Source organism: Bombina bombina, chromosome 4, assembly GCF_027579735.1.
Source record: "Bombina bombina isolate aBomBom1 chromosome 4, aBomBom1.pri, whole genome shotgun sequence".
Classification (NCBI taxonomy): domain Eukaryota; kingdom Metazoa; phylum Chordata; class Amphibia; order Anura; family Bombinatoridae; genus Bombina; species Bombina bombina.
The window spans coordinates 512,810,864-512,821,935 of NC_069502.1; the positions used below are offsets into that span (position 1 = coordinate 512,810,864).

Here is an 11,072-nt window from a genome sequence, read left to right on the forward strand (position 1 = left end):
GGGTTAATATAGTTACTATAAGTATTTATATTAACTATATTAACTCTATCTAACCCTAACTAAATTTATATTAAATTAATCTAATTCATTTATAAACTAAAATATTCCTATTTAAATCTAAATACCTTACCTATAAAATAAACCCTAAGATAGCTACAATATAATTAATAATTACATTGTAGCTATTTAGGGTTAATATTTATTTTAGGTATAATAGATATTAAATAGTTATTAACTATTTAATATCTACCTAGTTAAAATAATTACCCAATTACCTGTAAAATAAATCCTAACCTAAGTTACAAATACACCTACACTATCAATAAATTTAATAAACTACTAACATCTATCTAAAAATACAATTAAATTAACTAAACTAAATTACAAAAAAAAACAAACACTAAATTACAAAAAATAAAAAAAAGATTACAAGATATTTAAGCTAATTACAACCTATTCTAAGCCCCCTAATAAAATAATAAACCCCCAAAATAAAAAAAATTCCCTGCCCTATTCTAAATTCAACAAATTTCAAAGCTCTTTACCTTACCAGCCCTTAAAAGGGCCTTTTGTGGGCATGCCCCAAAGAATTCAGCTCTTTTGCATACAAGAAATACAATACCCCACCCCCCCCCCCCATTACAACCCACCACCCACATACCCCTATTCTAAACCCACCCAAACCCCCCTTAAAAAAGCCTAACACTACCCCCCTGAAGATCTCCCTACCTTGTCTTCACCACACCCCGGGCCGAACTCCTGATCCGATCCGGGCTATGTCTTCCTCCAAGCGGCAAAGAAGAATTCTTCCTCCGGCGATGTCTTCCTCCAAGCGGCAAATAATAATTCTTCCTCCGGCGACGTCTTCCTCCAAGCGGCAGCAAAGTCTTCATTCTTCCGGCGGCATCTTCAATCTTCTTTCTTCGCTCCGCCGCCGCGGAGCATCCATCCCGGCCGACTGCTGAACCTTGGAATGATGGTACCTTTAAATGACGTCATCCAAGATGGCGTCCGCCGAATTCCGATTGGCTGATAGGATTCTATCAGCCAATCGGAATTAAGTTAAAAAAATCTGATTGGCTGATTGAATCAGCCAATCAGATTCAAGTTCAATCCGATTGGCTGATCCAATCAGCCAATCAGATTGAGCTCGCATTCTATTGGCTGATCGGAACAGCCAATAGAATGCGAGCTCAATCTGATTGGCTGATTGGATCAGCCAATCGGATTGAACTTGAATCTGATTGGCTGATTCAATCAGCCAATCAGATTTTTTTAACTTAATTCCGATTGGCTGATAGAATTCCTATCAGCCAATCGGAATTCGGCGGACGCCATCTTGGATGAACGTCATTTAAAGGTACATCATTCCAAGTTCAGCAGTCGGCCGGGATGGATGCTCCGCGGCGGCGGAGCGAAGAAAGAAGATTGAAGATGCCGCCGGAAGAATGAAGACTTTGCTGCCGCTTGGAGGAAGACGTCGCCGAGGAAGAATTCTTCTTTGCCGCTTGGAGGAAGACATCGCCGGAGGAAGAATTCTTCTTTGCCGCTGGAGGAAGACATCGCCCGGACGGGATCAGGAGTTCGGCCCGGTGTGGTGAAGACAAGGTACGGAGATCTTCAGGGGGGTAGTGTTAGGCCTTTTTTAAGGGGGGGTTTGGGTGGGTTTAGAATAGGGGTATGTGGGTGGTGGGTTGTAATGGGGGGGGGGTATTGTATTTCCTTGTATGCAAAAGAGCTGAATTCTTTGGGGCATGCCCACACAAGGCCATTTTAAGGGCTGGTAAGGGTAAAGAGTTCAGGATAATGGCATACTTATTTCTCTGCACTGTCCCTTTAAAGCATTCTGCTCTCATTAACATCAACCTATTTAAGGCCCCTCCCAGCATTTTCACATTGCTTAGTATTGAAGTTTGTCTTAAACCTTAACCTGAGCCTGCTCTCTGTAAGATTTATCTTACTACTTCTGTTTGTTGGATTCCTCTACTCCTCCTAGCTGGATTTTTGTTGTCATCCTCTCCTTCCTGCCTGCTTCTCCTAATGAAGATTCAGCTATTTCAAAAGCCTCATTCATACCTTTACCTCTAACTCAGTTTCCCTGCAGCTCACCGGCCTTGGGATTCACTTTTCACTGAGCTCCACTTCCTCATGGCTGTGACGTCATCAGCCAGCTGCTACTGAGCTTCCCTGCTCCCTCTGGCAAGTCGCCATTACAACCCGGTGTTTGCAACTATCATTATAACAGTCCTGTTAGGGGTAAGCCAGTCTCTGAATTTTACTTTGCTGCTATACTCTAAGATTAGTATCTCAGTTGCTGCTGTTATTTTTCTGTGACTTTATTTTCATTCCCTCATATCCTGCTGTTTTACCATAACTCTGTACACAATTGCAATTGCTTATTTTTTTTTCTATGATCATAGTACCATTTTTTCCTTGCTTATTTATTTTTTCCTTCATTAATGGTAAAATCTCAGGTTTATCTGAGCATATCCCTGCTGCATTTACTTTCTCACAGTGACTACCCAGACACATGTGGGCAGCCATAGGGAATATGCTCAATTACTGCCTGTATATTAAAACCTTGCAATAAGGAATAAGGTTTTACATAGCTGCCTAATTCCTAAACTTTGTTTTACCTTATCACTCTGTTGCAAACAACCATACAATTTTTATTGTTTTTTTTCATTCCCAGCAGTTGTGGTCCAAATAACTAAGCTGCACACATTTTTTCTTTCTTAGTTGTGCCTGACATAATACTAAGCCCAAAACTATGGACCCAGCTGGAATGAACGCACATGTGCAAAATATCACACAGAGGGTTGATTTATTAACTGAAGCTGTTAATTCTCTGAAAACAGAAAATGATACTTTAAAAGCTTATATCAGGGATGTGGTTGATAAGAGAGTACCTATATTAGAACCACAGGTTAGTACACCAGAAAAATTTAGTGGTGAGAGATCTGAGTATAGAGATTTCAAGAATGCTTGTTTGCTTATGTTCTCCCTTAAACCTCATACCTATCCCACTGATAGAGCAAGGGTACTCACAGTTATATCCTATTTGAGAGGTGAGCCCCGCACATGGGCCAACACTTACTTTGAGAATAACGATGATATACTTAATTCGTTGGAAAGTTTTTTTTCTGCTATGGGTCCAGCTATATGAGGATCCATATAAACAGCTTACTGCTGAAACTGCAATGCGAGGCTTGAAACAAAAGAAAAGAGTAGTTGAAGATTACATTGCCGAATTTAAAAATGGGCGAAAGACACTCAATGGAATGACCTTTCACTGAGAAATCAGTTTAGATTAGGCCTTTCAGAAGGAATTAAGGATGAGTTGTCTAGATCTGAACTACCACATACTCTTGAGGCTTTAATGTCACTTAGCATAACTTATAGACAGAAGACTGAGAGAGAGACAGCAGGAGAGATCATTTCATGAATATCCTGCAAAGAAACAAAATACACCCAGCCCCAGCAAATCAACTGCTGAACCTATGGATATAGGTTTTATAAAGGGACCATTAACCCCTGAGGAGAAGATCCGACGAAGGGTTAATAACCTCTGCTTATACTGTGCTTCAGACAAACACACTGTCAGGGACTGTCCTTCCCTCCTGAAACAAAACAAGGGTAAGATGTATAAAGAACCTTTTTGTTGTACCACTCAGGATCATGCTCTCCCCTTACCTAAATTTATCTCTTCTTTTACAGTGGGAGTCACATCGAATCAACGCTCCCGCGATTATTGACTCAGGAGCTACAGCATCTTACATAGATACTGTATTCACTAAATTCAATAAAATTCCACTTGTGCAAAAAAAGGTCTCCTGTGTTATTACGTGGAATAGATGGTAATCCAATCACATCAGGTCCAGTTAAATATCAAACAATACCCTTACTTGTTGTTACCCAAGACCACCATAGGGAGTATTTGTCATTTGATGTAATATCATCCCCTATTTCACCCATAGTTCTCGGTATAAACTGGCTCCGAATTCATAATCCTGAAGTAAATTGGTCTACCTCAACAGTCACATTTAATTCTACATTCTGCTCTACTACTTGTTTCCCAGCTACTATTTTGCAAACCACTGAATCCAATGAGACAATTCAAATTCCTGAGGTTTATAAGGATTATGCAGATGTATTCAGCAAAACCCAGTGTGACAATCTTCCTCCTCACAGGAAGTATGATTGTCCTATTGAGCTCATACCTGGCTCTGAGATCCCCACGGGTCATATTTACCCACTCTCAAACCCTGAGTTAATACACCTTAAATCTTACTTAGATGAAAATCTAAAGAAAGGTTTCATCCGTCCCTCCACCTCTCCAGCTAGTGCTGGGATTTTTTTTTGTTAAAAATAAGGATGGCTCATTAAGGCCAATCGTAGACTACAGACAACTAAATAAAATTACAGTAAAAAACAGATATCCTTTACCCCTCATCCCTGAGTTAATTGAAAGGTTGGAGGGAGCAAAATTTTTCACAAAATTGGACTTAAGAGGAGCCTATAATCTCATCCGAATTAGATCTGGAGATGAGTGGCTCACGGCGTTTCGAACAAGATACGGATTGTTCGAATACGTCGTGATGCCTTTTGGGCTCTGCAACGCGCCCGCAACTTTCCAGCACTTAATTAATGACATTTTTAGGGACATATTAGATGTCTTTATTGTCATCTATCTGGATGATATTTTAATTTATTCCAAGACTTATCAGGAACACATTTCCCATGTTAGACAAGTTTTATCAAGGCTCAGAGGTAACCACTTGTATGCTAAGGCTGAGAAATGCCTGTTCAATTCACAGACCATATCCTTTCTGGGATATGAAATTTCTCCTTCAGGTATCCATATGGAACAAAAAAAGGTTGATGCAGTTTTAAATTGGCCCATACCAACAACTAAACGTCAAGTTCAGTCCTTCATGGGTTTTGCGAATTTCTACCGCAAATTTATTAAAAATTTCTCCAAACTTGCTCTTCCTTTAACTGTTCTAACAAAAAATAATTCACATTTCACGTGGACTAAAGAAGCACAATCCGCTTTTGATTTGTTCAAACAAAAGTTCACTTCAGCACCAATACTCCGTTTTCCTGACCCTAATCTACAATTTGTTCTTGAGGTGGACGCCTCAAATTCTGCTATTGGCGCTGTTCTCTCCCAAAGAGAAAACTTGTCAAAACCTTTACATCCTGTGGCTTTTTACTCCAAGACTTTGAATAGTGCGGAACAAAACTATCCTATTGGTGACAAAGAACTCTTAGCCATAAAACTCTCCCTGGAACACTGGCGACACCTCCTTGAAGGTACTTCCATTCCTACACTCATCTATACAGATCATAGGAACCTGCAGTACTTGAAGGCCACTAGAACCTTGTCAGCAAGACAGGTTCGCTGGAATCTCTTTTTCTCTCGTTTTAATTTCCTCATCACATACCATCCTGCTGGAAAGAACCAAAAAGCCGACGCACTATCCCGGTTACCCACAAATCTTCCATATCAAACGACTGACCAATCCATCATACCAAAAGAAAACTTCATTTCTTTTACTCTTGAAGTCTCATCTAACCTTAAAAAGGAACAGTTGGCCGACTCTACAAAGCCATTACACCTTCTTCAACTTAATACTCAAGGACTTTATTCTCATGATTCAAAGGTATATGTTCCACCTTCCCTCAGACTCATTCTCCTTCAATCTGTACATGATTCACCTCTAGCTGGTCATCCAGGTATCCATAAAACTCTGGATCTAGTAAAAAGAGATTACTGGTGGCCTCATATGGCAAATCAAGTTAAGGACTATATAAACTCTTGTCTTAATTGTACCATTTCAAAAAGGGATAAACACTCTCCCTATGGGTTGCTTTTGCCTTTGCCTACTCCAAAGAATCCATGGTCTGAGATTGCTTTAGACTTTATTGTAGATTTGCCAGTCTCTTCAAAGAATACCACCATCCTTGTCGTTGTAGATCTCTTCACGAAGATGTGCCATTTCATCCCCTTCTCCAAACTTCCTACCGCTTTGGAGACAGTACATTTGCTTCTCAAACATATTGTTAAGTATCATGGACTTCCCACTTCAATCCTCAGTGATCGTGGCAGTCAATTTTCTAGCAGACTATGGTACCATTTTTGTAAAACTTTATCTGTTGAGAGAAAGTTGACTACTGCTTACCACCCGCAATGTAATGGTCAAACTGAACGTTGTAACCAGTGGTTGGAACAATTTTTAAGACTCTTCTGTTCCTCTCAACAACATCTTTGGAGTGACTTCCTGCATTATGCTGAATTTTGTTACAACAACACTATTCATTCCACTACTGGTCAAACTCCCTTCTTCGCAAACTACGGTTTTCACCCCAAGTTTCACATCCTACCATCTTCTACCGTTCCAGTATCTAGTATATCAGATTTGTCTGATTCCATCTCTTCCAACTTTAAAACCATCGAGTCCAACATCATAGCAGCAAAACAACTCCAGAAACAGTATTATGATCGCCGCAGAACTCCGCCTCCTGTCTACACAAAAGGTGATCTAGTCTGGCTATCCACCAAACACCTAAGTTTGAAAACCCCTTCGAAAAAACTTTCTCCGTTGTTCATTGGTCCATACCCTGTTGAACTTGTCATTAATGCCAATGCTGTCCGGCTTAAATTACCCGATAATTTAAGAGTTCATCCCACATTCCATGTATCCCTTCTCAAACCCTATAAGGATCTCAGGGATTTCTCTTTACAAACGTCTCTTCCACCTATTTCTCTCGACCCTGAAATGGAGTATGAAGTTCACTCAATCCTGGATTCCCGTTTCCGTAGGGGACGTATTGAATATCTTGTTCGTTGGAAGGGTTTCTCTACAGATGATGATTCCTGGGAACCAGCTACCAACATATCCGCTCCTCGTTTGATATCTCATTTCCACCAAAGACATCCGGATCGTCCTGGACCTTGAGCCTCTGGAGTGGCTCCTTGGAGGGGGGATTCTGTCAGGATAATGGCATACTTATTTCTCTGCACTGTCCCTTTAAAGCATTCTGCTCTCATTAACATCAACCTATTTAAGGCCCCTCCCAGCATTTTCACATTGCTTAGTATTGAAGTTTGTCTTAAACCTTAACCTGAGCCTGCTCTCTGTAAGATTTATCTTACTACTTCTGTTTGTTGGATTCCTCTACTCCTCCTAGCTGGATTTTTGTTGTCATCCTCTCCTTCCTGCCTGCTTCTCCCTAATGAAGATTCAGCTATTTCAAAAGCCTCATTCATACCTTTACCTCTAACTCAGTTTCCCCTGCAGCTCACCGGCCTTGGGATTCACTTTTCACTGAGCTCCACTTCCTCATGCTGTGACGTCATCAGCCAGCTGCTACTGAGCTTCCCTGCTCCCTCTGGCAAGTCGCCATTACAACCCGGTGTTTGCAACTATCATTATAACAGTCCTGTTAGGGGTAAGCCAGTCTCTGAATTTTACTTTGCTGCTATACTCTAAGATTAGTATCTCAGTTGCTGCTGTTATTTTTCTGTGACTTTTATTTTCATTCCCTCATATCCTGCTGTTTTACCATAACTCTGTACACAATTGCAATTGCTTATTTTTTTTTCTATGATCATAGTACCATTTTTTCCTTGCTTATTTATTTTTTCCTTCATTAATGGTAAAATCTCAGGTTTATCTGAGCATATCCCTGCTGCATTTACTTTCTCACAGTGACTACCCAGACACATGTGGCAGCCATAGGGAATATGCTCAATTACTGCCTGTATATTAAAACCTTGCAATAAGGAATAAGGTTTTACATAGCTGCCTAATTCCTAAACTTTGTTTTACCTTATCACTCTGTTGCAAACAACCATACAATTTTTATTGTTTTTTTTCATTCCCAGCAGTTGTGGTCCAAATAACTAAGCTGCACACATTTTTTCTTTCTTAGTTGTGCCTGACAAAGAGCTTTGAAATTTGTTGAATTTAGAATAGGGCAGGGAATTTTTTTTATTTTGGGGGTTTATTATTTTATTAGGGGGCTTAGAATAGGTGTAATTAGCTTAAATATCTTGTAATCTTTTTTTTATTTTTTGTAATTTAGTGTTTGTTTGTTTTTGTAATTTAGTTTAGTTAATTTAATTGTATTTTTAGATAGATGTTAGTAGTTTATTAAATTTATTGATAGTGTAGGTGTATTTGTAACTTAGGTTAGGATTTATTTTACAGGTAATTGGGTAATTATTTTAACTAGGTAGATATTAAATAGTTAATAACTATTTAATATCTATTATACCTAGTTAAAATAATTAACAATTTACCTGTAAAATAAATATTAACCCTAACATAGCTACAATGTAATTATTAATTATATTGTAGCTATCTTAGGGTTTATTTTATAGGTAAGTATTTAGATTTAAATAGGAATATTTTAGTTTATAAATGAATTAGATTAATTTAATATAAATTTAGTTAGGGTTAGATAGAGTTAATATAGTTAATATAAATACTATAGTAACTATATTAACTATATTAACCCTAATATAATTAGGGTTAATATAGTTAATATATATAATGTAATACCTATATTAACTATAATATACTTAGGGTTAATATAGATAATATAGCTGGCGGCGGGGTAGGTAGATTAAATTAGGGGTTAATCATTTTAATAGAGATGACGGCGGTGTAAGGGGCTTACATTAGGGGTTAATAATATTAATATAGATGGCGGCGGTGTTAGGGGCTCACTTTAGGGGGTTATAGATATAATTTAGCTGACGGCGAGGTACGGGAGCGGCGGTTTAGGGGTTAATAACTTTATTAGGTTGCGGTGGGGTACGGGAGCGGCGGTTTAGGGGTTAATAGCTTTTTTATTGTTAGGCTAGTGAGGGGGGATAGCGGATAGAGGGTTAGACGTGTCGGGCTTTGTTAGGGAGGCGTGTTAGACAGTGCGGGCTATGTTAGGGAGGCGTGTTAGACAGTGCGGGCTATGTTAGGGAGGCGTGTTAGACAGTGCAGGCTATGTTAGGGAGGCGTGTTAGACAGTGCGGGCTATGTTAGGGAGGCGTGTTAGACAGTGCGGGCTATGTTAGGGAGGCGTGTTAGACAGTGCGGGCTATGTTAGGGAGGCGTGTTAGACAGTGCGGGTGTTTTAGACTTTAGTCATGTTTTATAGGCGCCGGCAGATTCTAACGTGGCGCAAGTCACTGGCGACGCCAGAAATTTGTACTTGCGCAGATTTCTGGACATCGCTGGTTTGTGAGACTTACGGCACGTTAGCATCTGACGGCGACTTATATGGGATAGCTCGAGTTGCGAGCTGAAACTGCGGGCGACGCCGGTCTCCTCGCTTGCGCCGCAAACTGCGATCGATATCGGATCGCGCCCCATATGTATGCATACTAATGTTCAATACTTCCCATTGTTATCTTGCTGGTGTTTCTGATAATATTATTAAGTACATCATTAAGTACATCATTATGTATACTATCTAACATGTTTCCAAACCAATCAAGTGAGGATGTTAGTTAAGAAAAATGCGGTTGAAAGAATTGATAAAAGTGTACAGAAAATATATAAATACAAGAATGTATATATCCACATTTAAGACATAGTTAAAAATAGCAACTTGATGTTTAGTTATATGGTTTGTCCAGGATAGGGTTAACAGTACATCTACATTGTTCAAACAAGCAAAAGTAAGGTATTGGCTAAGATGTCAATTTCATTTAACCTATTAAATGAGGGCATCAGCTATTTAAGGAGAGGCTTGGCTGTCACTAATTAAGCTATGATTACGGCAGAAGAAGCCGAAACATGTCAGCATTAGTGACAAGCCTAACTGATTTTGGATGACTGTGACTGGAGCTGAAGCTGCAAATATGTTTTAAAAGAATTTCTAATAAAGGACATTTTAACTACCTGCTAGTTTCCGGATTACTCCTTTAAATCTATTATTTCACATTTCAAAATTGGAGCCAGCCAAAGGAGTTCGGGATTGGATGAAAGTGAAGCCACAGACCACCAGGGGGGTGAGCACGTGATCACTGGCGTAACCGGCCACAGAACAAAAGCGTGAGTAACGCTGATACTCACAGGGAGACGCAGGAAGCGAAGGAGCTTGAGGAGGGGAGGAACAGCCCACCGGACACGGTCCGAAGAGAAAGGGCGTCCCCTAGGATCGAGCACCGGCAAACAAGCGTCAGAGGTACTGTGAGTAACTGTGCTTATTTTACTAATGCAAGGACTGTGAAGCACTTAGTGTATGAACGGCAAAATTGTAACGCTCCCCCCCTAAGAGTGAGATCTGTCAGGCACTGGACTGTGATATATAGGGTTTATGGTGCGTATGTTTTGTACCTTCATACTTGTCAGGCAAAAGTATCCGGGGTATACTTCCAGAAGCATAGAAGGAAGTCACAGTACTAGGAGTAGGGACTGGCGGTGTGACAACAGGCGCAGCGTCACAATATTACTGATAAAAACAAAGGTTGTTACCCATATTTGGGTTTCTTTAGTTGCAGCAACATGATTAAAGGGCATTATTTTGTACACCCACATACTGGTGCTAAATTTTATATTAATGGATACTATACATGAAACTCTAATTTTATTATTTATTTGATTAAATGTCCATGTGGCCTAGTGTATGTAGGTGAGTCCACTAGGAAGGTTAGGGAACATAAAAACCAACATAAATACAATATTAGTAGAGGAGATTTGGACCCTCCGGTCTCTAGCTATTTTGTTAAAGCGGGGCACCAAATACAGGTAGCCCTCAGTTTACGCCGGGGTTAGGTTCCAGAAGGAATGGTTGTAAATCGAAACCGTTGTAAATTGAAACCCAGTTTATAATGTAAGTCAATGGGAAGTGAGGGAGTTCGGTTCCAGGCCCCTCTCAAAATTGTCATAAGTAACACCTAATACATTATTTTTAAAGCTTTGAAATGAAGACTTTAAATGCTAAACAGCATTATAAACCTAATAAAATAATCAAACAACACAGAATATATAATTAAACTAAGTTAAATGAACAAAAACATTTGCTAAACAGCATTATAAACCTAATAAAAAAATTAAACA

At 39.4% G+C, this 11,072-nt stretch overlaps 2 long non-coding RNA genes across 3 annotated transcripts in view; one reads left to right on the forward strand and one right to left on the reverse strand.

Annotated features, from left to right (window-relative positions):
* LOC128655459 (uncharacterized) overlaps nucleotides 1-2,142 on the reverse strand; it is a 102,964-nt gene extending 100,822 nt beyond the window's left edge. Inside the window, exon 1 of one of the 2 annotated variants that reach the window (XR_008401807.1) lies at nucleotides 2,110-2,142. This is a non-coding gene — a long non-coding RNA (uncharacterized LOC128655459). The other variant, XR_008401808.1, reaches the window with a different exon arrangement.
* Nucleotides 2,143-3,201: 1,059 nt separating this feature from the next.
* Nucleotides 3,202-3,827, forward strand: LOC128655460 (uncharacterized). Its single transcript, XR_008401809.1, has 2 exons — nucleotides 3,202-3,636; nucleotides 3,718-3,827. It is a non-coding gene; the product is annotated as an uncharacterized LOC128655460 (long non-coding RNA).
* The last annotated feature ends 7,245 nt before the right edge of the window (nucleotides 3,828-11,072 follow it).